Here is a 24695-nt window from a genome sequence, read left to right on the forward strand (position 1 = left end):
ATATTTTTTTGAAACTGAAAGCCAATAAGCCATACTGGCAATTATCTTCCAATGGCATGTGAGTGGTGTGAAGTTTTGCTAGCCTGCAAAACATGCACACCGGAGCATCGTCAGTGGTCAATAATAATTCGGCAGTAAATAAGCAACCCCGTGTGTCAGGCTGTGGATGGTGGAGCTGCTAAATTGGATTTGTGGAGTGTGTTAGTTGCAGCGGTGGCTGTTAGCAGCTAGACTTAAAATAAATATGTATTTTCATTTAAACACTAAGACAAAGACTAAAACAGCTGCCAAAATAAAATACTGCTCCACTACTGCCTTTTAAAAACCACTGTTACTGCTACTACTGCTTCTACTACTACTTCTACTGCTGCTGCTGCTGCTGCTATTTCAGCTGGCTGCATTATTGCCATTGCAATAATGCTACTGCTGATGCAAATATCACTATATCTACTGTCACCACTGCTTCTGCTATTGTTACTGCTACAGCTGTACCTACTGCTGCTTTACCTCGCACAGTTTATACTACTGCTGCTTCTGGTTCTCTTACCCAATTGTGATTATGAAAGAAGTATTTAGATATTTTATTTAAGCAAAAGTAGCAGTACCACAATGTCAAATATTCCACTACAGGTACAAGTCCTGAATTTAAATTCCTGTAAAAGAACAACTGTTTACCAGGTGGCAAAGCAGTGTTTCATTCTGACCACACCCAGTGTCACGGCAACAGGGATGTCATATTGTACTGACAGCAGTACAGCTGTACATCACTCCAGCAGGGGTGTGAGTTTGCATATGAACATGTCCTTCCCAATATTTTGGGTCGACAGGATTGTCCCCACCAATACTTAACAGCACACAGCTGCTTAAACTTTGTCTTATCCAGAGAGACTCTCGACCAGGTTCTGTGTCTGTCAAACAGTCTCAAGGGGAAACTACCATATCAGCAGAGCAATACCATAATGCGCAGTAGACTAGGACAGGTAGAGTTTTTCTTGAAACATTATGACTTTCTCATTAAATAAGTCTGGGAGTTTTTGAACTAATGAAAACTAATTCATTCATCATTATGAGTTAATGCCACAGGCATATTTAAAGACATTACTTCGCCAAAACAAAAGACACAAAGGAGGATGGAAAAATAAAGTATGCCTACATGTGTGTTGACAGCATAGAAAACATTAATAAGAAAAGTTGATATGAGAATAAATATTTGAAAGCAATGCAGAATGAGATCCTTACTGCATTATATTAAGTTATATTTTTACATTTTATATCATTACCTGTCGCCTGAATTTTGTGTTTTTCGTAACATCAATTAAGACATTTTAACCATAAAGTGTTGCCTAAAACCTCACCAGAATGCAGGAAATTAAGTGTTTGCCGCTCAAAAGTGTCCGATGGAGGATCCCACACCAATGCTGAAAATGAAACCTATGCCCTTGCCTTGCTGAGACATTAAACTGTTGGACATCAGCAAAAACAAGATTTCCAGCAGGTGTTATTAAGAAACATTATCAGCAAAATGTGTTAATCAAACAGAATGTCCCCTTACATTATTATAAATTCTATTACTGGATTTATTTCTTATGCATAGGTAACATATACTCTTTTTTAATTTTTTTCGTTATATTTTATTTTGTCCAGTGCATTTATATCAATGAAGGTGGTCTACATATTAGGAGCAGCTCACAGTGTGCAATACAGCGAAACAGACAACTGCAGCCTCCGAAATGATCATCCAGTTGAATCAACACCTCTCAGACAGCCTCAGCAAAAACTAAACATTATGAACTTCACGAGGGTAGGATTTACTGCAGGACTGTTGTATCAGACTGCATTAATTGTAATTAAGTATACCTCATAAAATGAAAACTGGGTGTATAAGCAGCATTTTAGTAGGTGGAACTATTTTATTCTTGGATAGTAAAAATGAACATTTTGTAAACAGATCATACATATTTGATGTAAAATCTTAATCTGTAAAAAATAACCTTATACAGTAGTATAGTTGTACTCTATTATTTGAGTAAATGTACTTACATCTACTGCTGCCACTAGTATTACTGCTAGTGTCTGTCATAAATATTAGGCAAAAGTGTCAACTACCATAAAATATGCTGTGGGTGTCACTTTGAATCACGGAGGCACAAGTTCTTAAAAACTCACCCTCTGATCTTGACTTGCGGCCTGTCACTACACCGCAGATGTTGCCCATAAATTTTGGTGTTTCCGGGGTTTTTTTTCCCTCCAGAAGTCGATCAGTGGTTTGCGTAGGTAGCGAGCATCTCCTGGGGACTGGATCGATGGCAGGTGTCTCTGTCCCTGTCACGCTGCCATGTCCTCATCATTCAGGTCACTGCTAACGTCACACAGCATAGGTCTGAGACCTGATGCCGCATCTGATGTGCTCGTCAATTCCATTTCATCATGGCTGACGTCTCAGTAGTCCCCTCACTTTAATCTGCATCCGGTGTCATTTCAAAGATGCGACCAACTAAGAGTTCTCTACTTTATACATTCATGATTTTACCCATAATATTATGTTTATGTGTGTATGGGGAAAGTAAAACTAATGCTAATGTCATAAAAACTGATTTAAAAAAAATGATGAAAAGGTGTTAATATGAGACTAAACCAGCTGTCTGCATTTTCATGAGATTCTGTTTCATCAGACTGCTCTCAGATGAAGCCATGAAGGAATATTGAGCACAGAAGATACTCAGTATGAGTTAGGTCAACTCAGCTCATTTAGTTAGTTAAAGGTTGAATAAAAAAGGCTGAACTTGGATGAAATCCGAAAGGTTTTAGATTTGTGTGAAATGAAAAGACCTTGAGGCCTGACCTTGGCGTGTGTGTACATTTTTAAAGGTTTATATAGACCCACCAATTCAGACATTAAAATGAGATGCGTCAAGCTTGCAGTGCACAATATTTTATTTAAACCAAGGTAAAAACAAGCGTGGCTGCACTTTGACCATCAGTGTGGATCCGAGAAATATTCTGACATGCAGCAGAGACACTGTTTGGTTTGCACACTTAATATTATCTTCCATGTAGTTTAAAATAGTCATTCTCTTTGTATGAAATGTGCAATATGATCAAGAAAACAACAATAAAAATATTGATTTATATTGAATATATAAGTTTAGAGTTCCAGTCACCAGTAATCTAAATTGGTCATTTAATCACTTTATATGAGGCACACTGGAACTCATAAATCTTTATTTGGGGCTTTTTAATACTTTTTTGAAGCAATAGTTTGACAGCATTTGGTGAACACACATATTCACCTACTCACTGAGGTTAGAAGATTGATACCACACTCATGTCTGCCCATTAAGTAAAGAATAATGCCTTACAAACTGTCCATTATCAGGAATGAATGGCCAACAAGGAGGCGTAACTTTTGAGCACTATTTATTCCTGATTATGGGTATCTTCAAGGACATTATCTCACTTATCCCATGGTCACTTGCCAAAGAAAAAATAATTAAGAATTTTCATTGAGATTTTAATGTGTGTTTCACTCAAAATCTAGTTTTTCTCAAGCCATTACTCAGTTCACCCGGACTGGAATAGTAATTACCACCTTGTAAGGTTCTTATGCAATGGAAAAGCTGTTAATCCATTAAATAGGACAAACCTTATTTTGTGATTGGTAGGAAACTTTGGAAAAATCTTATTTTAATGCAAAGTAGCGATATATATATATATGTATATACATATATATATATATATATATATATATATATATATATATATGTACAGTACAGGCCAAAAGTTTGGACACACCTTCTCATTCAATGCGTTTTCTTTATTTTCATGACTATTTACATTGTAGATTCTCACTGAAGGCATCAAAACTATGAATGAACACATGTGGAGTTATGTACTTAACAAAAAAAGGTGAAATAACTGAAAACATGTTTTATATTCTAGTTTCTTCAAAATAGCCACCCTTTGCTCTGATTACTGCTTTACTGCTTACTGCCATCTCGATTGGGTTCAGGTCCGGTGACTGTGGAGGCCAGGTCATCTGCCGCAGCACTCCATCACTCTCCTTCTTGGTCAAATAGCCCTTACACAGCCTGGAGGTGTGTTTGGGGTCATTGTCCTGTTGAAAAATAAATGATCGTCCAACTAAACGCAAACCGGATGGGATGGCATGTCGCTGCAGGATGCTGTGGTAGCCATGCTGGTTCAGTGTGCCTTCAATTTTGAATAAATCCCCAACAGTGTCACCAGCAAAACACCCCCACACCATCACACCTCCTCCTCCATGCTTCACAGTGGGAACCAGGCATGTGGAATCCATCCGTTCACCTTTTCTGCGTCTCACAAAGACACGGCGGTTGGAACCAAAGATCTCAAATTTGGACTCATCAGACCAAAGCACAGATTTCCACTGGTCTAATGTCCATTCCTTGTGTTTCTTGGCCCAAACAAATCTCTTCTGCTTGTTGCCTCTCCTTAGCAGTGGTTTCCTAGCAGCTATTTGACCATGAAGGCCTGATTCACACAGTTTCCTCTTAACAGTTGTTCTAGAGATGGGTCTGCTGCTAGAACTCTGTGTGGCATTCATCTGGTCTCTGATCTGAGCTGCTGTTAACTTGCGATTTCTGAGGCTGGTGACTCGGATGAACTTATCCTCAGAAGCAGAGGTGACTCTTGGTCTTCCTTTCCTGGGTCGGTCCTCATGTGTGCCAGTTTCGTTGTAGCGCTTGATGGTTTTTGCGACTCCACTTGGGGACACATTTAAAGTTTTTGCAATTTTCCAGACTGACTGACCTTCATTTCTTAAAGTAATGATGGCCACTCGTTTTTCTTTAGTTAGCTGATTGGTTCTTGCCATAATATGAATTTTAACAGTTGTCCAATAGGGCTGTCGGCTGTGTATTAACCTGACTTCTGCACAACACAACTGATGGTCCCAACCCCATTGATAAAGCAAGAAATTCCACTAATTAACCCTGATAAGGCACACCTGTGAAGTGGAAACCATTTCAGGTGACTACCTCTTGAAGCTCATGGAGAGAATGCCAAGAGTGTGCAAAGCAGTAATCAGAGCAAAGGGTGGCTATTTTGAAGAAACTAGAATATAAAACATGTTTTCAGTTATTTCACCTTTTTTTGTTAAGTACATAACTCCACATGTGTTCATTCATAGTTTTGATGCCTTCAGTGAGAATCTACAATGTAAATAGTCATGAAAATAAAGAAAACGCATTGAATGAGAAGGTGTGTCCAAACTTTTGGCCTGTACTGTATATATATACATATATATATATATATATATATATATATATATATATATATATATATATATATATATGGAGGCTAAGATAAAGGCAACACGGAGAGAAGTTAGCCAACTAGCAGAGTTACACAGAGGGAACACTGTGAATAAAGGGGTACTAAGGAAGTACAACATGCTATCGATTCCTGAGGCACATGAAACTGCCAAACAAAGACTAACAGCTCTAGCCATCCGGCTGAAGAGATACACCACTGAACTCCACTCAGTGGCAGGGAAATAACAGTAGGTCAGACCCGCCAAGAGCTGAGACTACTGGAAGGGCCTGGAAAGAGAAGGATCGCAAAACACCTATGCCCAGTGGCTAGTGGACCTAAGAGCTGGCCCCAGCAACCTCCCTGAACAAGAACCAGTAACCATCTCAATGGCAAACATCCAGGAAAGAGGGTCAAAGATGAAGAGCCGGACGACGGCACCAGGCCCTGATATGATCCATGCATACTGGCTGAAGAAGCTAACTGCACATTAACGCCGAGCAGCACAAATGGCCCAGCTGCTAAGAGATGGGACCCATCGGTATTGGTTATTTGACCAATAAGCAGTACCGATATCGATATATCCACCTTTCCTTCCTTTCACTTTTCCCTACCTAATTTTAGTGAATATCAAGTCTCTTCTGCAGTGGAATTAGCTTCATATTATGCATGCATACTCATTATCATGATGGTTGACCAGCAGATGGAGACGTGACATACAATACTTTTCAATGTATGTAATATTCATCATTGTGCCAAGTAAGAAAAAGCACGTTGGCTGATTCTGATTTATTTTACAGCCGATTTTGGCCAATACCGATGTTGTGCCTATATTATCGTGCATCCCTAGTTTCCAGTGAGATATTACTGAGTTTATAGAGTGACTTTGCTTGTAAACATTACTATTGCTGCTCTACAGACAACATGTAGTTATCTAAAATATTCAATTCCAATCCTGTTCTGAAATTATTCTGTTTAAATAATGATATTTTTTATTAAACATTTTTTTAGAAATTAAAAAGAACAAATATGAGTATTGATTTTTTTTTAAATGATTAGGTATATCGATAAGAGTAGTAGTATCAATAAATCCTATCAATACTCATCCCTATTTCTCTGTCATATTAAAAATGTATTACTAGTGCCGTACTTTTTGAAGGGTAAAATGTTTTATTTCATACTTTTAATTCATAAATTTGCTAGGGATAAAATGTATGCACAGAATGCATCAAATTGCACCATTTAAAAAAATAATTATACGGTTGGCGTCTCAAACGCGGCTTTGTTTACAAAAGGTAAAGGCACCTGAAATGACTTTACTATTCATCTAGAACACTGAGAAAAAAGAAAGCTGAAAGCTGTGTAACACCACCCTAGCACAAAGCCAATACTCTGATGGCCAAAGGTTGGCAATAGCATTAGTCGACAGAATTACTCACTCAACGATCATGTGCCTTCTCAGCCCTGATGGCCTGGTTGTCTGATCCAGTTTATTGTCAGGATCCTGGAAATGGTCTCCAGTGATTTTCCAACTGGCGACAGTTAGCCCAACCACCGGTAGTTGCTGATATATTCATGCAATCCATTCATACTTGACAGAAGCAAAATAAAACACACCAAGACAGACATCAGTCTAATGTTTCAACAACCAACAGCTCTGGTTTAGTCAAAATGAAACCCTTCATTCACAGACTAAGATGTGAAATGCTGGCTCTACATGCCATATTTCCCTACTGTCTCACAGCTGATGGTGGGGCAGCAGCTCTCGTTTTTCAGACACAGAAGCAAAATAAAATGACAGAAATAGCCACCCTTTTCTTAAAAGAAAAAAAAAATCAGAAGCAGCTGCAGCCTCCACCACTCTTCACCGCTCTCCACCGGCTTCTTTCATCCTCTCTCGGCTGCATTTCTTCAGCTGTACACTCTGGCTCAAATAAATACCCTGCCTGAATATCCGAGCCAGCCAAAACTCTGTAAGAAGGTTCCAGTGTCCACATAACATCCTCTGCACTCATGAAATGATGTCGTCTTTGCAGTTGGAAATGCATCTAATTTGCAATGCAAGTGAAACAAGAGGGACAGTTGTTTTTTGAGCAGTGTCAAGAGCAAGCCTCCTGGATACCCAGAGGTGGAGACTTCCTGTAGTCTTCCTTAGAACCGATGACGTCACTGGTTCATGGAAGAAAAGCAGATTTTGAAGCAGCCCCCAGAGACAAAGAGAACATTAGAAAAAAAAACATGTTTGTGACACTATATTCCTAATTCAGAGAGATGAAGAAAGGTTTTAAAATGGTTTAAAGTTATCCTTTAATGAAAATTAGATGGGATTATAATTTGAATCAGCTCAGGCTGGTTCTTTTCCCATGAGATAGTTTGCATTTTGCATAGGATGACAGAAACCACAAAAATGCATGACGACAACAAAACATACACTTAAGTAAAGTTGTTTATGTGAGCAGTTAGCAAAATACTTGAAGTTCATATGCAGTATCTACAGTATCTCTCTGAAAGATCAGTGTATTCGTCTTACATCTCCAAACTTCAGACTCTTAAAAATACTGCATTTTACTGAGGCAGTCTCTAAATATAAAGATGCAGAGCCTGCCTCGTCTCCTTTACAAGAAAAGTACAATATATGAATCGGCCTGAAAAGGGGAGTAAAAGCTGTGAAGCAAATTACCAGGCATGTTTTGCGATTTTCCTTCACCTTTTAGTTGTACATAAAACTCTGAATCTAGGCAGCCTTATCTGCTTCAGTGAAAAAAGCTCTGCACCTCTGGTCTGCTGACAGTGTCTGAACAAGATCCTTGGCCTCTCTCTGCACCCCAGAATCCACACATACACACGCAGAGGTCCGCCCCAATGCGCACAAACACACAAACACACACACACACACACACACACACACACACGAAGGGACAAGCACATACCCAAGGACCATAAAGGGCAGCCTTAGCAGGGCACATTAGGGCCCCCTTCCCTCTCTCACACACAGTGACACCATCCACCATGATTCATCTCCCTGGCAGTGTGAAGTGTAAAGGAGATTATTACCAGTGAAGGGCTCAGCCCCCCTGAAGATCTACTGCTCTCCTGTCTGCCCTGCAGAGGAAATGGGAAAATATTGCTAATGTTTACAGCGCTGTGTGGGTGTGTGTGGGTATGTGGGGGGGGGGGGGGGGGGGGGGGGGGGATCATGTTATGTGCACTAGTAATGCCTGAAGCCTGACCAGCATGGCTAAGCAGTTCCCAGGCTTGTTTACCGTCTCGAAATGTGCTGACTGCAGGGGGTTTTGTGCGCAAATGTTTTTGTATGCATGCGTTTGCAGAGGTAACTGTATGTGTGTGTGTGTGTGTGTGTGTGTGTGTGTGTGTGGCCATGGGTGTGTCATCGTGTAAATTTAGTTTTGCACATTAATAAATCCAGCAGCCAGCTGTTGTTGAAGTCTGTACAGTATGTTGTACAGCATTTCTCTGTGTTTGTCTTGGCTTCACATTTGCTGTTCTGACCAAAACAGGACTTCGGCCCATCTGAAATTACCAAACAAAAAGTAGCATTATCACAAAATCATAATCACTAATTGTGCTCAGTGAGAGGGGAGCTGACTAATTTGCTAATCTAAGTGAAAGCCTATTTGCACGTATCATGTAAATTATGTTGTAGGTCACTCTCATTATTTCGTAATGAGACGTAGGGTAGGGGCCTTTATATCAAGACTGCACTTAGTTCACCAATTAGCATAAGGATTTTGCAGAAGTACTCAGAACAGTTGTAGTATTTACAGTCCATGCACGCATGTGGTGCAAGGAGGCATGTGCAGAGGCAACAACCAGTCAGTCAGGGGGGGCAATGGTAAATTTAGAAAATTCTATTATATATAGTGGTCAAATCAGTCTGTAGTCATACTGAAAATGTTCAATAACAGATATGTCATTGGGAGCATGGATGGATTACTGATCAGGCCTGCTGACACAGGCCCATGGGCCTAAAGTCTCATGGACCAACACTGGCTTTCACTTAAAAAATGTCAAATTAACATGTATCGACCAGAAAAAAGACACAAAAGGACCACAAAAAAACACGAAATGACAAAAGACAAAATGACTAGGGGTGAGAATTGCCAGAGGACCTACGATACTATATAATCACACTACGTAAATCACGATGCAATGTTATTATAATTTCATATGCTGAGTATTGCGTTAAAATATATTGTGATATATTTCAATTTATTCCCGTTTTCACAAACCCACAAAGAGATGCATGAATACTAAACAGAGATGCAACACCAACACAAAGTCTGTGTGTCTTGCTCCTATGTAGGAGAGGTGGTGGGGCCCTTTACATATCTGTGCCCAGGGGTCCACTGTCACATAATCTGCCCATGATTACGAGACAATGATGTGACATGACATGAATGACCATGACTCGTTAAATGGTTCATACAGTCGCAAACATGCACACTGTTAGCTTTAATCTTTGCAATACATTGGGAAGTATTTGTTGTAGTAGTTTTTAAGCATGATATGTATGTCTGTATGTAGCATTAAACTTATTAGCATTAACACAACAGACACACTGTCAGTTCAGTGTCAGCGCAGTTTTCTGATGTACTGACCTCAGACCAGCATTCACAACTAGAGCTCTCTGCAGTCTGTGCTGTGGTCTGTAATTGTTGTAGAATAAAGAGAAAAATACATAAGATTGACATTTGAGGGTTTACTTATGAGAAAGCCAAAGAATTAGTACATCATGACAATTTACTACTACTGTTTTCCTGTTATTCTACTACCAGCACCGAATATAACCAAGTTTGGTCTGAATCATGCCAGATCATTTAGCTGAAGTAAAATCAGGATACTAAGTTTATGCCAAGTCATGTACACCATATATTTACACAATAAGAGTTTATGCCAGGTCATTTACATTATATTATGAACTGCAAGTTCTATTTGAAAGCTAGACTCCAACAGTGGAAAAGGAAAAAAGTGAGACCAAGGATGCTTTGTCTCATATGTATCTCCTGTTGCAGCCTACATCATTATTCATGAGGGGAATGTGGCTGTGGTAGGATGACAGAGCACAAGCAGACCAGAGATCAGCAGATAACCAGCCTGTATGTGCATGAATGCATAACATGATAAATAGATTAAAGTAGCACAGTGAATGTATCCAAATAGAATGGAATAAAAGTAATGATTATGCCTTTTCCCCGTGATAGTTGTGGCTGTAGGCGTTATGTTTTTGGGTTGTCTGTCTTTCTGTCCATCTTATTCGTGTGGATGTGATATCTCAAAAACATCTGGAGAGAATTTTTTACATTTTGGCACAGACGTCTAATTGGACTCAAGGATGAACAGGTACATTTTAGTGGTCATAGGTCAAAATTAAAGGTCACTGTGACCTGCATCTGTCTCATTCTCATGAACATGACATCTCAAGAACACATTGAGGGAATTTCTTTAAATTTGGCACAAACGTCCACTTAGACTCAACAATGAGCCAATTAGAATTTGGTGGTCAAAGGTCAATGTCACTGCCACCTCATAAAAAGTGTTAATGGCCACAACTCAAGAATCCATATATTAATTACGACAACAATTCACACAAATGTCTAACAGGATAAATTGATAAAGCGATGATGTGACATCATAATGTTATGCAAAAACACTTTTCTGGCCATTATTCAGCATGACTCTAATATTGAAACTTTGCTGATTGTATAGATCTTCTGTGCTGCTAGAGGGGAAGATATGTGTGAAGCATCCATGTTTTCAAAGACATGGATGTAAACTGTATGTAGTACTTAACAGGTTCATGGAGGCATACAACCGAGAAGCAGTAATTCTAGTATTTCTCTTAAAATCTACTCAAGTAAGTGCACAAAGTATGCTGCATTAAAATTACTTCATAAAGTACATATATTGGAGTAACTGTAATTTGTTACCACCCATCTGTGATAAATTGTATTTCTGTCTGGAGCAAAAGGGTGGACCTGCAGACATCGCCATCCACAGAGCCATGTAAAGAAAAAGACAAAAGATTTGAATTTTATTTTTGGATCAAAGTATTGTAAAACCAAATTTACATAGAAAAGCAATTTTAAGTTTTGATGAGAAATGTGAAAATGTTAACTTGCTACAAGTGTGTAAGTTATACGTGCACTTAAAACAGCTCCCATTTCAGTGACAAACAGAGCCTTACTGGTGCCCTCTGAGCTTCTCTTGTTCTCTGTTATACATCCATGTTTTCTGACAGACAGACTGTGGCAGGCCATCAAAAGCAGAGTTGACCTTGGCTGTCCGGCATAGACTCTCCAGTCAGACAGGTTAGCACAGATGATGGTGCACTTGGCTGCTGAAGGTCAAAAGTCAACCCTTTCGTTGCTTTTTCTGCTTCAAGCCTCAAGCCCTTGGACAGGTTTGACACCACCCTTTAATAATAGATTTTTCGAGATGAAGTCTTTTTTATAAAGCACAATTTAATTTACTACAAAACATTAGAGGCTAATAAAACATGAAAACATAAAAGGAGAATAGAACACAAGAACCAGAAACAAAGAAAATAGATATACAAGATCAACAATGCTTACAGATAACAATAAACTGAATAAATAGGTTGATTTAACTGCAAATGAACACAACTTTATCATAAGGCATGATAAAACACATACTGTACAAAGGCTACAAAATAGCCTATTATAGCCTAAATCTTCATCCACAGGGGAGAAGCTCATTGTCTTCATAAAGAGGATCGACAAGGATGCGCTAAAATAATCTGAGCCTTTAAAATTGCTTTCTTGATTAAATTGTGAGACATATCAGGCAGTTTAGCAATATTGGTGCGAGTTGCTCTATGCTCAATGCGAAATCAGGTTTGGAGAAAGCTCTGGGAAGATGAAGGAGATTGGTGCCTTGAGACCTGATAGATCTGCTGGGTTTATAAAGAGACATCATAAGAGAACACAGATAACAGAGACTTTATTGTCACCCATCTGTGTACAGTGCAGTGCAGTACAAAGAGGAACACAACTGTGTGCAGACTAAGGGCATGTCTATTTTGTGATGTAGAGCGAACCCATTAAGAGCTTTGGACATATCAAGGAGGATCTTAAATTGAATTGATGCTGAATGTAAAAAGTAACCAACAAAGGTTTCTAAGTATAACTCAGAATGAGCTGCAGTCCATGAGTGGTTTAATTAGGAAAATCAGCTTAGAAGGAAATGCAGTAATCCACCCTGTTCATATCTGTTCAGGCACTGTGAGTTTTCAGTGTCAGATTGTCAGTGGAAGAAATATTTCTCAGTAGTGATGCTATAAATGTGATTCTGAAAGTTCAGATCAGCGTCCATAACAGCCCCTAAATTTTTAATTTGGTCATACATTTTAAATGACTGAGTTTGCTGTCTTGGCGACAACAACCAGAGGTGTATTAGAAGTTGATCAGAGAGTCTGTGGGATTCTCAGTGTTGGAGAACAGTGAAATAAAACATTGGATGTCATCAGCATAAGTATGGTAAGTGATGTAACCAAGGGTTAGCACAAACTGTATAAATTTATTATGGTATTATGTAGTCTTGGTATACTGCAGCAGCCAAACTGCAGCAGTGAGTCAGTCAGCAGCCAGGAATAGTATCCACAGACTAACAAGCACTGAGTCTACTGCCTGAAACTGGTACATGTAACAATCTGGTGAGTCCTGAAGCCTCCAAGTGGTATCCTTTGGTATTCTTAAGTGTATGGGCTAAAATTCGGCATGTATGGGAAGTGTCAAGGGCAGCAAGTATGTATGAGAGCTAGTATCAGCAGCAGCTGAGTTGAATCTGGTCTAGTTGAGTATACAGGTTTGTGAAATGATCTCAGCGGTGAATGCATAAAACTATGGGAAACCCTGAGGAAAAAACATATTCCTACTTAAAGAAAGCTTAACTTTTCACACAACACTACAGTGAGTTTATAGTGATGTTACAGTTGGCAAGGTTTCTATTTTGATTGCTGGCAGTCAGTTTGGTAATATTTGATAGCAGAGTTGGCAGCAGAGTGGCAGAAAAAGTTTTGACAGAAAATATCTTTTTGTTCATGTTTTGTCAGCACTAGTATAAGCTGAACAAATGTGGTTCAGGAATGGATCCCTGTGGGACCCCACCACATATTGCAACAAATCATATTCATTGTGAAAGTCACTAAGTGTGGTGATGAATTTCCAGACAATTCTCAGTGGTAAATGCCAGTTTCCAGCTCTGTTTCATTCACTGTATAATTTAGAAAATAAACTTTTCCTGTTGTATGTGTCTACTTGATTTAACTTTTCAAATTAAGTTTGATGTTTGTTGTGGTGATTGTACTTTTATTTTATTTATTAGGCACATTTGTAACTGTATGCTGGTGCTCCATTTTCATTGTTCAAGTGAGTATACCAGAGCAAAGCTGCAGACTGAAATAATCAAATTTAAAGTGATTTATGCATTAAAGGGACATTGTGTAACATTTTCAGTTGTTTATTGGCAAAAATCAATGTCTGCATTCATAAATATGTCATCATTGGTGTACTATTACCTTCACCAATAATCTGACTTATTCTCGTAAAAGGAGAATTTCAGATTTGTTTGTACATTGTGCGGGTAAGTCGTCTGGGGGGTTCCAATGTTTTGCCATCTTGAGAACACATCCACCAGCAAGGGACATACAGCCCCACCTTCGGTGTTTTCGTTGAGAGCCAGACCAGGGCTGCATGACTGCAGCAAGAGGCGCTTCGCTACTATCCCGGCACTACTGCAGCATAACAAAGTCCCACTCTTTGAGTATAATGCAGGATCATGCATATGCAGCATCACAGGAGACGGAATCCTCGTCACCAAGAAAGCGCGTGGGAATCAAAAAGGCAACGTGACCGGCGAATTCAAAAAACGAGGCTCAACATCAGGGTCACCTTTCCCAGGTGGAAAGAGCTGCTGAAGGAGAAAGGTAATGCAATCACAGCTAACAGCGCTAACAGCTAAGTGCGGCGCCGTTAGCTGTTAACTGTCAGCTGTCAACTCACGTCACGTGTGTCTGTGTAGGAGCCTGAATGAATACTCCATGAAGTATTGGATGACATGGTTTGTTATGTTATCATAGCTTTTTGGTACACAGTGGCTACCGTTGTTACAATACGCGTTTGAAACAATGAGGCGCCAGAGTGCGCTATCCATTTGAATGCAATATATGATTTCAGCATTAGATGGGAGAAATTCCTACACACTGTGGCTTTAACAGGAACTCTGCCAGAATATTGTGGCCCATCATCTTGGTTTGTTTCTATCACTTGTTTAGACACAGATTCCCAAAAAGTTTGGACATTGTGTAAAAGGAATATTAAACAAAATGCAGTTATTTGCAAATCCATTTTGACCTCTATCCAATTAGTATAAGGCAAGATGTTTGATGTTCAGTCTGATAAACATTTTTTTTTTATTTAAATATATGATTATTGTAATTTTGATGCCTGCAACACATATCAAAAAAGTAAGGAGAGGAGCAACACAAGACCGGAGAAGTTGTAAAATGCTCAAAAAATACCGACAACATTAATTGGTAACAGATTAGATCACATCATAACTGGGTATGAAAGGGGAATCCTAGAAAGGTTCAGTTGTTAACAAGCTAAGACAAAGCATGGTTCACTGCTTTGTGAAAAACTGCGTGGACAGATAGTTCAACAGTTTAAGAGCAACATTTCTAAATGCACAACTGCAAGGAATGTAGAGATTTCACTATCTACAATCTCTACAATATCATCAGAAGATTCAGAGAATCATGAGAAATCTCTCATGATTATGTAAGGAGCAAGGCTGAAAACCAACATTGAATGCCCATGACCTTTGACCCCTCAGGCAACACTGCATTAAAAACCAACATAATAATATAAATATTATTACTGTATGGGCTCTGGAAAGCTATTGTCAAACTATTTGTCACTGAAGCTACAAATGCAAGACTCTACCATGCAAATGAAAGCCATATATCAACAGCATACAGAAACACCATTGACTTCTCTGGGCCTGAGCTCATCTGAGATGGACTGACACAAAGTGGAAAAGTGTGCTGTGGTCTGAAGAGTCCACATTTCAAATTGCTTTTGAATGTCATGGATGGCGTGTTCTCTGGGCTAGAGAGGAAAAGGACCATCCAGATGATGGTGTGGAGGTGTGTTAAAGCCCATGGCATCATGGGTGACTCTCATATCTGAAAAGGCACCATGAATGCTGAAAGCTACATACAAGTTTTTGGGCAACATATGCATCCAGACGGCATCTTTTTCAGGGACGTCTTCTGCTTATTCCAGTGAGACAATGAGACACATTCTGCATGTTACAACAGCATGGCTTCATAGTAAAAGATTGCAGGTACAACACTGACCTGCCTGCAGTCGTATATCAAGCAATAATGGGAAAGAATTTAAATTTCAAAACTTTAAAAATGATTGTCCTCAGTTTCCAAAAGCTGTTGTTTAAAGAAAAGGTGATGTCACACAGTGGTAAACATGCTTTTCCCAACTTTTTTGGAATGTGTTGCACACATTAAATTCAGAATGAGTGTATATTTATATATTTTTTTAAAATCTACAAAAAAGTTTATCAGTTTAAACAAAATATCTTGTACAAATATATCTAATACAAATATCTTGTCTTTGTACTGTATTCAACCGAGTAAGTCAGAAAGGACCTTCAAATCATTGCATTCTGTTTTTATTCATGTTTTACACAGTGTCCCAACTTTTTTGGAATTGGGGTTGTACTTTGTGTTTCTATTTTATTTCAGAGGTTACTTATTGCTCAGAGCTTCTCATCGAATTCACACTTCCTTCACCATAAAAGGCTGTAAACCAGAGGAAATAAAAGCTTTCTTTTTTCAAAAATGGTGCAATGATGCTTGAATCTGAATATGGCCTGTCAGAGGCCACAAAGCATTCATTTTCTATTGGCTGCAGCCTTTTACTGGGAGTAACTTTCATTCATGTATGTTTGTTAGCAAATACATAATCATTGAAAACATTTATATAACTTGAATAAAATAAATGCATTAAAATTTCCCCGTTTAGAATCAGAGCTGCATCTCTGTAATACCACCTCATGTATCATTGTGTCTTATATCTAATTAGAAAAGATGCATAATAGCCTGTTAGCGTAACACTCCCTAACTCCAATTGCCTGACTTATAAACCATCAAAGCCCCAATGTATACTTTAAAGAAGGTGTTGGTTCCAAAACTCCACATTTGTCTTTTATTAACAATAAGCTTTTAATTGCAACACATGCAGTGTCAAAATGTGTTGCAGCAAGCATGTGTCTAAAGGCCACGCTCAACAGTGGGGGTATTTTTACTAAGTGTTTATTTTAGGAAAGATCAGATGTGACCGCAAGAAAATATAGGAAGAAAGTGGAATGGGTCACTTATATTGTTTTTTAACTTGACAAAGTGTCAGTCTGTCATTATCTGAAATACATTTAAACGCAATGACAATTACTCTACATCAAATACAACATTCAGTTGAAAAGGAAAACATGAAAGGTATTTCCTCTACGAAATGTTAAGATGTCTAAAAACATCCTTTTTCTGTGATCTACATTCATTGTCAGGTTCATATTTCATAGAGGAAGAGCAGCAAATGATGCCTTCTTCTTTATTTTCCTCTTTGTTCTCCCACCTCCTGCATTCTGTCAGATCAGATGCAGATCAGCTGCAGTGTCTTTATTCTCTGACAACAGGAAGTGTTCGGGGAAACCACTACAAAACAGCAATTCACCTCATTACTTATTAATCCGCTTTGAGGAAAGTTAAACTGTATGTTATTGAGAGATCTCTGCCATTTGCTCTGTTGTTAATGAAACATTTTGTGGTGACAGTGATAGCTAAGACCTTAAAGGGCGGGTTTATTTGTATAGCGCAAGTCATACTCATCGACAATTCAAAGTGCTTCACAAGTGAGCAGATAAGAGACAAATACAAATAAAACAGTTAAAAGAACACATGAAAATAAATGATGAAAAGAAGATGAAATAAAGCTGCGTGCATTCAGTTATTTAACAAAAGGAATCTGAGAACAGTTGGGTTTTAAGTCTAAATCTGAAGCTGGCTACAGTTGGAGCACCTCTGATACGATCAGGAAGTTGGTTCTAGAGCTGAGGAACATAGCTGCTAAAAGGTGCTTCACCATGTTTAGTTCTGACGGTGGGTATTACCAAAAGATTTCTCTCCTGTAATCTGAGAGGTATTTTAGTGCTGCTCAATTTCAAAAGAATAATTATGGATTATTACCTTGGGTCTTACTTAGTTTTGGTTACGTTTTTTTTTTACCACCATCTACCCCTGCCCATTATCCTACTTATGGGCTCCCAGACCTTGGAAGAAGAGAGTGAGACTGTCTCAATGATGAGCAACAAATGGTGTCATCCTAGAGACACTAAAACTCTCTGCTCCTGCTCACCTAGCTTTGCATCCAACCGTCTCATGTCATCCATTCTACCTTCCCCAGGAGTTCTCACATCATCTAAGCAGTGTAGAAACCACCACAAGCAGATACTGATGCAGCACTGACAAAGCTGAATGGTGTCCTGTGCTGGCAACCGGACCAAGTATCTAGGTGTTTCCTTCGTTGTGGCTGGGAATTTTAACAGGGCAACCTTCAAAATGTTCTGCTGAACTTTGCTGTTGATTGTATGGTATAGGAAGCTGAGATGGTCAGGTATTCGACTGCCCTATCAGAGGCTACACTGCAGAACAGAATATGTTCCAGTCCAGCTCTGACAACTTCACCTAGCTGTCAGACATAGTGACAAGCTGGTGGCTTAGTAAGTGGAGCAGGCTTCCCATACACAAAGGGAATGCCCTTGCCTCAGCAGCCGCTGCATGTCCTTTGCTGCATTTCTTCCCCTCTCTCTTCCCCTTTCACACGGAGAAAGGCAAAAAGCCAATAAAAAAATCTTAAGAAAAAAGAACTAGTGACAAGCTCCATGGCAGTGCTGGTCAACAATATCATCCCTTTGGTGACTGTGCAGTCGTTCCTAAACTAGAAATCAAGAGTTGATTGATCCATCTGTTCTGCTTTGGGCAGGTGTGCTACTGCCTGCAGCTCAGGACTTGCTGGCAGATGTGTAGAGTAATACAAGGTGTCCTCATATGGGCTGATATGTGCAGTCAAAGTTTAGAAGCAGACTATTCTAATTATGATTATAATTGCATACTAACCTTTTACCTCATCCTCTAGAGTATGCCACCCACACATTTCACTGCTCATACTGAGAAACATGAGTGTGTGACGAATAAATCATTGTATCTTGAATCTAATTCAGAAGGGTTGTAAACAAGCCAGATTATCACATTATCTAACAAACACGTTTGATTGGTCAGTGTTGAAGTAGGAAGTTGGTTTTGTAAACTCTGATGGATGTTTACAAGACAGTTTGGGTATTAACCTAACTTGCATGTAGGAGGATTTAGTGGCACCCAGCGGTGAGGATTGCAGATTGCAACTAGCTGAAATTTCTCTTAGAAATGGTAATTAGTTAGTGTTCATTTTTCAGGATTTTTTTAATGGGAGTCAAATTATCTGCAGAGGTCTCTTCCGCTCCAAAACTTTTTAGAGTCAGTGTTTGATTTGTTCATTCTGGGCTTTTGTAGAAAGGTGCAATCTCCATAAATGAAGACCTGCTCCCTATGTAGATATAAACGGCTTATTCTAAGGTAACAAAAACACTACAATTCTTATTTTCAGGTGATAATACACTAAACAAAACATACTTGTTATATTAAATTCTATTTCTGGCAATATATCCCCCTAAATTTATACATACACATCATCTGACAGAGGTATCAGCAATTATCTTGTGAGTACAAAGTCATTATTACTAATAGAGATGACGACCAAAGATGCAAAAGACCCAGATTGCAATTAACTGGAATAATCCTTTAATCCTGGTGTTGATTTTGCCCAGATCTACCTACTGATCTGCATGGCAACACAAGGGAAGACAAAACAGCACTAATTCTAATAACCTAATACTCTAAGCTATGACTTGTAACAAACCCTCAGCTCCAAAGAAAAGAGGATAAACAAGCTACTTCATGTTGTGCTGCTCCATCAGGACAGACTCAGGGATGCTGTGTGTGTTTAATTCACCCGCAGTGATGATTTTGCAGAAAAATGTGGCCGCTTGAGTCATCAAACACACATGCACAGAACTAATAATACCTCTCCATAATCACCAGCCAAGACTTAGTATGTCCATATCTAATAACTTATACTAGACATGGACACCCTCGCTGTTGTGGACACAGCAGGGGCCTCATCTTCTTACTTTTAAGACTGACCCTAAGTCAGCCTTATGTAATGTCTGCTCTCTTGCCATTACAACTCTATTATGCTGTCCTTTTATTGCCCATTCAGCACCTTGACCGACACTGTGGCCGCCTGTAACATGATAACAGCTTGCCATCTCATTCTCCACCTGGCTCTTTCTTTTTTATCAATTTACCCGTCTTTCTTGCACAATTCCAGATTCTAGTTTCTCTCCGCTGCTCCGCTGCTCAGTGTCGGTCTCCTCTGGTTTATTTGCTGATGCTGATTGCCTCTGTAATGCACTGAAAATGTCCTGGATGGCTATTCAGTGCAGATTGCTTTGTGTTGTGTTGCTGTAGGGCCCAGACTAACTGGACAGGGGAGGCAGGCTGAGGCCTCCACGGTTTGGGGGAAAATAATGACAGAGGCTGCTAATGGGCCTCACTGTTAGACTCCAGTTTTTGCTGTTACAGCACAGAAACTGTGTCATGATAGCATGATGTGTTCAGTACTGTGTTGATGAAGCCCCTTGGTGGAAATTCACCTCTAAGCTAAAATAAATCTTCTATACCATCAGATCTGGATGCTTTCCCATTAAGGGATCAGGGTTTGTATTGATGAAGCATCTCAGAGTAGGAAAAAACTCCCAACTGGCCAAAATACTCAGAATGACGCATTTTTTGCTCATACCTTCAGAGCCAGGAAAATCATTGCACCAGAGTTTGTATATAACCCACATGATCGTTAAGGCTCCTGAGGGATCACATAATGAATGCACTGACAGGAGTAAAGAAGGAAGTAGTATAAAAGAGCAAAAGTCCACGAAACATGGTAGGTTGGGGTGGTGGATGAGTCAGACAACACATAACTTTCCTCCAGGAGACCAGTGTTTGTTGCCCATGTGAAACCAAGTAAACTTTGAGTTATTTTAAGGTACCTTGTCACGTCGTTGGATAGGCTAAGACCTAACCTAACCAGTAGGGGCACTAATTCATTACATGAACCGTTGTGTGTGCGTGCATCATGTGTCAGGAGCTGGTTTTTAGAGATTCTGTGAGAGTAGGGATGTTTTGGGAATGCTTGATGACAGGATGCTCATTGAAAGGTAGTTTTATCAAAGCCCAATAATATTTGAGACTGGCTGAAGTTAATGTGGAGGAGAACACCTGCTGTCCTTGCAGAAATCCATGTCTCCACGCTGTTACACTTTATTGTAACAGTGATGATTCTGTCATTAATCAAACTTATAAAGATAATGTGCACAGCGAGGGTCCTCAGTGACGGCAGACTGTCACATCCCGGTGGCTGGATGTCAGCTGCATAATGAAGGATATCTCAACTTAATTACAGCAGGTAAAATATTTTTATAGGGTCTTATATCCTGTCATTTTTTAATTAGACTATTTTAAATAATAGCAGGGCCATTATATTTGAGAGAAGAGGATGCATTGTAACAATATATGGTCACATTGTTATGGAGCATTTCCCAAGACTGTGTGACATTATAGAAATATCTCATTTTCCTCTCATGTAGGACACCGAAGTCAAGTAATTGTGCAGTTGAAAGGGGACTTGGACAGTGAACAAGGATTTTCAACATGTGCCTGTGTAATACTTGCAAGATGCAGCACTATTATAAGAACTAGAACATGTTGCAGTTGAATGACAGCATTGCATATCTCCAGTGTTGTAGCAATTTGAGGTGAGAGCAACTGCTGAATGCTAAATAAATGCAATTTTCTGGTGACCATCAGTTAATCGACTTACAGTAAAAGCTTTGATGCTTTGCAGTGTTGTTGTTTTTTGTCTTTGAATACTGTAGATAGTGATGTATTGTTCTTTGTCTCCTCTTCTCTTGTTTCAGGTTGCAAATGCAGTGAAGGATCTCAAAAACTCTGAAGACAAGCAATACAGAAGGCCACTAAGAAGTCCATCCCATGTGTGTGTGTGTGTGTGTGTGTGTGTGTGTTTTCCAGTACGAGAGAGTGTGTGCTTGTTGTAACTTTGATGTGCTTTTAAAAGTGCAGCTGTTTTAGTCCTTGCCAAGACAACGTCAGATTAACTGTATCTTTTTATGCACTGGCCCTATATTTAAAGTGGATATGGGTCAGACTGGCTCTTTTTATACACTGTTCTCATTACATTTTTGGGTCACTCAGCTTTTTACAATGGGAGCCTTCTAAATAAATCATAAAAGTCCCTGGTCTGCTTCAAAGTGCTGGTCATCTGTTAATATCTATTGGTTGTGTGAATCGTGTTTTGTGTTAAATTATACAGCGAGTTTGATGGGAACAGCAAACAATGTAACACACACACATGCACACACACACACACACACACAGCCACAGGTCATATTGTGTATAATGTGTTGTCACTGAGTGTCTCTCTTTAAATGAGTCAGACTTGGCAGAGGCACCACTGTGCCAGGCCGGTCCCAGCGAGCAGAGCGGAAAAAAAGGGCAGGGAGGAAGGGGGCTGACTCTGCAGGGATGGTGGCCAGGAATAGAAGTGGTCAGATGGGGCAGTATTGATCAGCAGGGGGGTCAGAGGATCAGCTGGTGGAGGATGCGGACTGGTCCCACGTCAGAGGCATGGACAGAGCGTAGGACACCGGGCAAATAATGAAGATACAGTACAGCATGGCAGATTGTGGCCTATGAGAAAGCAGGGCAGGTTATTATGTAGTGCTAAAATCACATGAAATACTCTTATCAGGGTTGTGTGCTCCAATGGCCTTTTTCCACCAAACTTAGCACATATACGCAGGTTGTTTTTTTTTACATAAGGGAAACCTGCTAAAAATAACCAACAGACTCCTCTCCCATTGCCGTAGGTGCCTTCCTGTTGCAGAGTTGCAGTTTACCCACTGTCATCCTTGAAGAGGGCAAGAAATTAGGATGTCACTGGAGGATTTTGTCCATTAGGACAGGGGCTTAATTGACAGTGTAGGCTTTTAATTCTAATCAGATACAAGAAATGCTGAGTTTGAAATGATGGCACAGTGAATGACTTTATTCTGTTATATCTTTCTCTGTTATACAGAGATAACATTCTCTGCTGGCTTGATGCCAATGACAGTACTCACTTGGTGTTGTTGACATACAGTTGTTTCCACAGCAGCAGATCACTCGGTTAAAGAAACGGCTGTAACGGGAGGCGTCGTGAAAGACAAAAAGAAAATCAAACGTGCTAGACTTTCTGTCGGGACATCATGAGGCATCCCAGATTTGGTCTCGGTTGTCGTCTACTATAACACACTCATTGTCGTTCATGATCCTTGCCGACACTGTATGACGCTGCATCGGGCTATAATCAGGCTGATACCATGTAGTCTGGACCCGGTATAACTAGCCCAATAGCACCTTAAATGTTTTATTACCATAATGGCGCTAAACATTTTATTTGACTATTTTAAAACCAAAAACAAAATTTGGAATGTAGTTTTACACTTAGTTTAATTGACAGTTATCTTAAAAGATAGGCTAGCAGTAATTAACAGCTACATACTTTGGACTCTATGGACTCTTTTTCAATTGGACCTTTAAACTAGCTTTTTATCAGATTTCCAGAAAATCGCCCAAAGAAAATGCAAATTAATGTGAGCTGCCATTAAATCATAACAGAAGAAGAGGGCACAACAAAATGCTGTAACTAAAAGAGCATCAGTCAACTCTGAAACAATTAAAAATCGTGTTGAAAACATAATGTAAATAGGATTTTTATGCGTTTGTGCCAGTGACAGCCATGGCCAGAGACAGTATGTTTTCAGGTTGTCCGTGTTTCCATCCCATTCTTGTAAACGCAAGATCTCAAGAACACCTTGAGGCATTACATTCAAATTTTGCACAAATATCCACTTGGACTCAATGATGAACTGATTCAATTTTGGTGTAATCTCTCAAGACAGATTCTGCAATTTACATTGTAGATGCTGCGGTTTAGCCAATCACAATGGAGGGGGCGTGGCCGAGATGTGCAGGTGTCCCCAGGAAATGTGTACCAGAAACAGAAAGCTCCGCATCCATAGCGACCGCTCCACCCAAAACGCCATCTCGTCAACGTGAATTTTTTTTTTTTTTTTTCCAGCGGATGTCTGAGTTACAACATGATTGAGCTAACTGGAGTAGTTTCATGTCGTATCCGACAACGGGAGGCTTTTAACAGATGACGTCCTGATGTTAGCTTTGCTAACTGTCCCTGTCAGCTGCAGCCACTGACATTGTGATTTCCCGTAACTGAATAAATACCACACATAGCAACACAAAACTGCTTTGCTAGCTCAATCATGTTGTAACTAAGATATCCGCTGGAAAAAATATTTTATTCACGGACTGTTTATTGAGTTAATACCTTATTTTTATACAGTCTATGGTTATTACAGACACCGCTAACGGCTAACGTTAACAGCTAACGGTTAGCCCAGCTAATCTACGATAACCATGTTATTATTACAAAACGTGCACACAAATAGTAATGTTTGTTCAATCATTGTGTTTATAGACTTAACAAACATCAGATTAGTCTACACGGTGATACATTGATGTGAAAAATGTGATATATAGCTAAACTCTGCTGGTTTTCTACCCGAAGTATTTGTAAACAACACGGCGATTCCCTGGGGACACCGCCGGAAGTTAAGGGCGTGAGCGATCGCCGAGGCCCCTGCACTTCCGTTAGTCGAAAAACTCCGGGCTGTGCCTCCAGAGGTAAAGGAGGAAAAAAAAAATTTTTTTTGTTTGGTTTTTTTTTTTTGTTTTACCGATGGATTTCCAGATTGATTTTGGTGGTCAAAGGTCACTGTGAATTTCACACAAATGTTAAATAGGATAAAATGCTAGGAGTGGTGACACTCCTATCAGTGGTGACTAAGTGGTGACATTTAATAAAGGCCAAAAGTCATGTTCACATCATAATGCAACACTTTTCTGGTCATTCTTCAACATCAAATCTCAGGAGCAGAAGGGGAGACATTTGGTCAGATACTGAATTGGTGACACTAATCTTGGGTGTCCACCTTGAAACTGTGCTGATTGTATAGATCTGTGCTGCTGGGGGGAAGATGTGTGTGAGGTGTCCACATTTCTGACT

At 39.5% G+C, this 24695-nt stretch overlaps 1 protein-coding gene across 2 annotated transcripts in view; it reads left to right on the forward strand.

The window, feature by feature from the left end:
- The window catches only part of LOC117255021 (endonuclease V-like), a 120285-nt gene extending 98463 nt beyond the window's left edge, over positions 1-21822 (forward strand). For both annotated transcript variants that reach the window (XM_033623560.2, XM_078166733.1), the window contains exon 9: positions 21472-21822. The gene's annotated coding sequence lies outside the window, so the exon portion shown is untranslated. The remainder of the gene's footprint in view (positions 1-21471) is intronic.
- Positions 21823-24695: the final 2873 nt, after the last annotated feature.

The sequence above is a fragment of the Epinephelus lanceolatus genome, chromosome 3 (assembly GCF_041903045.1).
Source record: "Epinephelus lanceolatus isolate andai-2023 chromosome 3, ASM4190304v1, whole genome shotgun sequence".
Taxonomy (NCBI): domain Eukaryota; kingdom Metazoa; phylum Chordata; class Actinopteri; order Perciformes; family Serranidae; genus Epinephelus; species Epinephelus lanceolatus.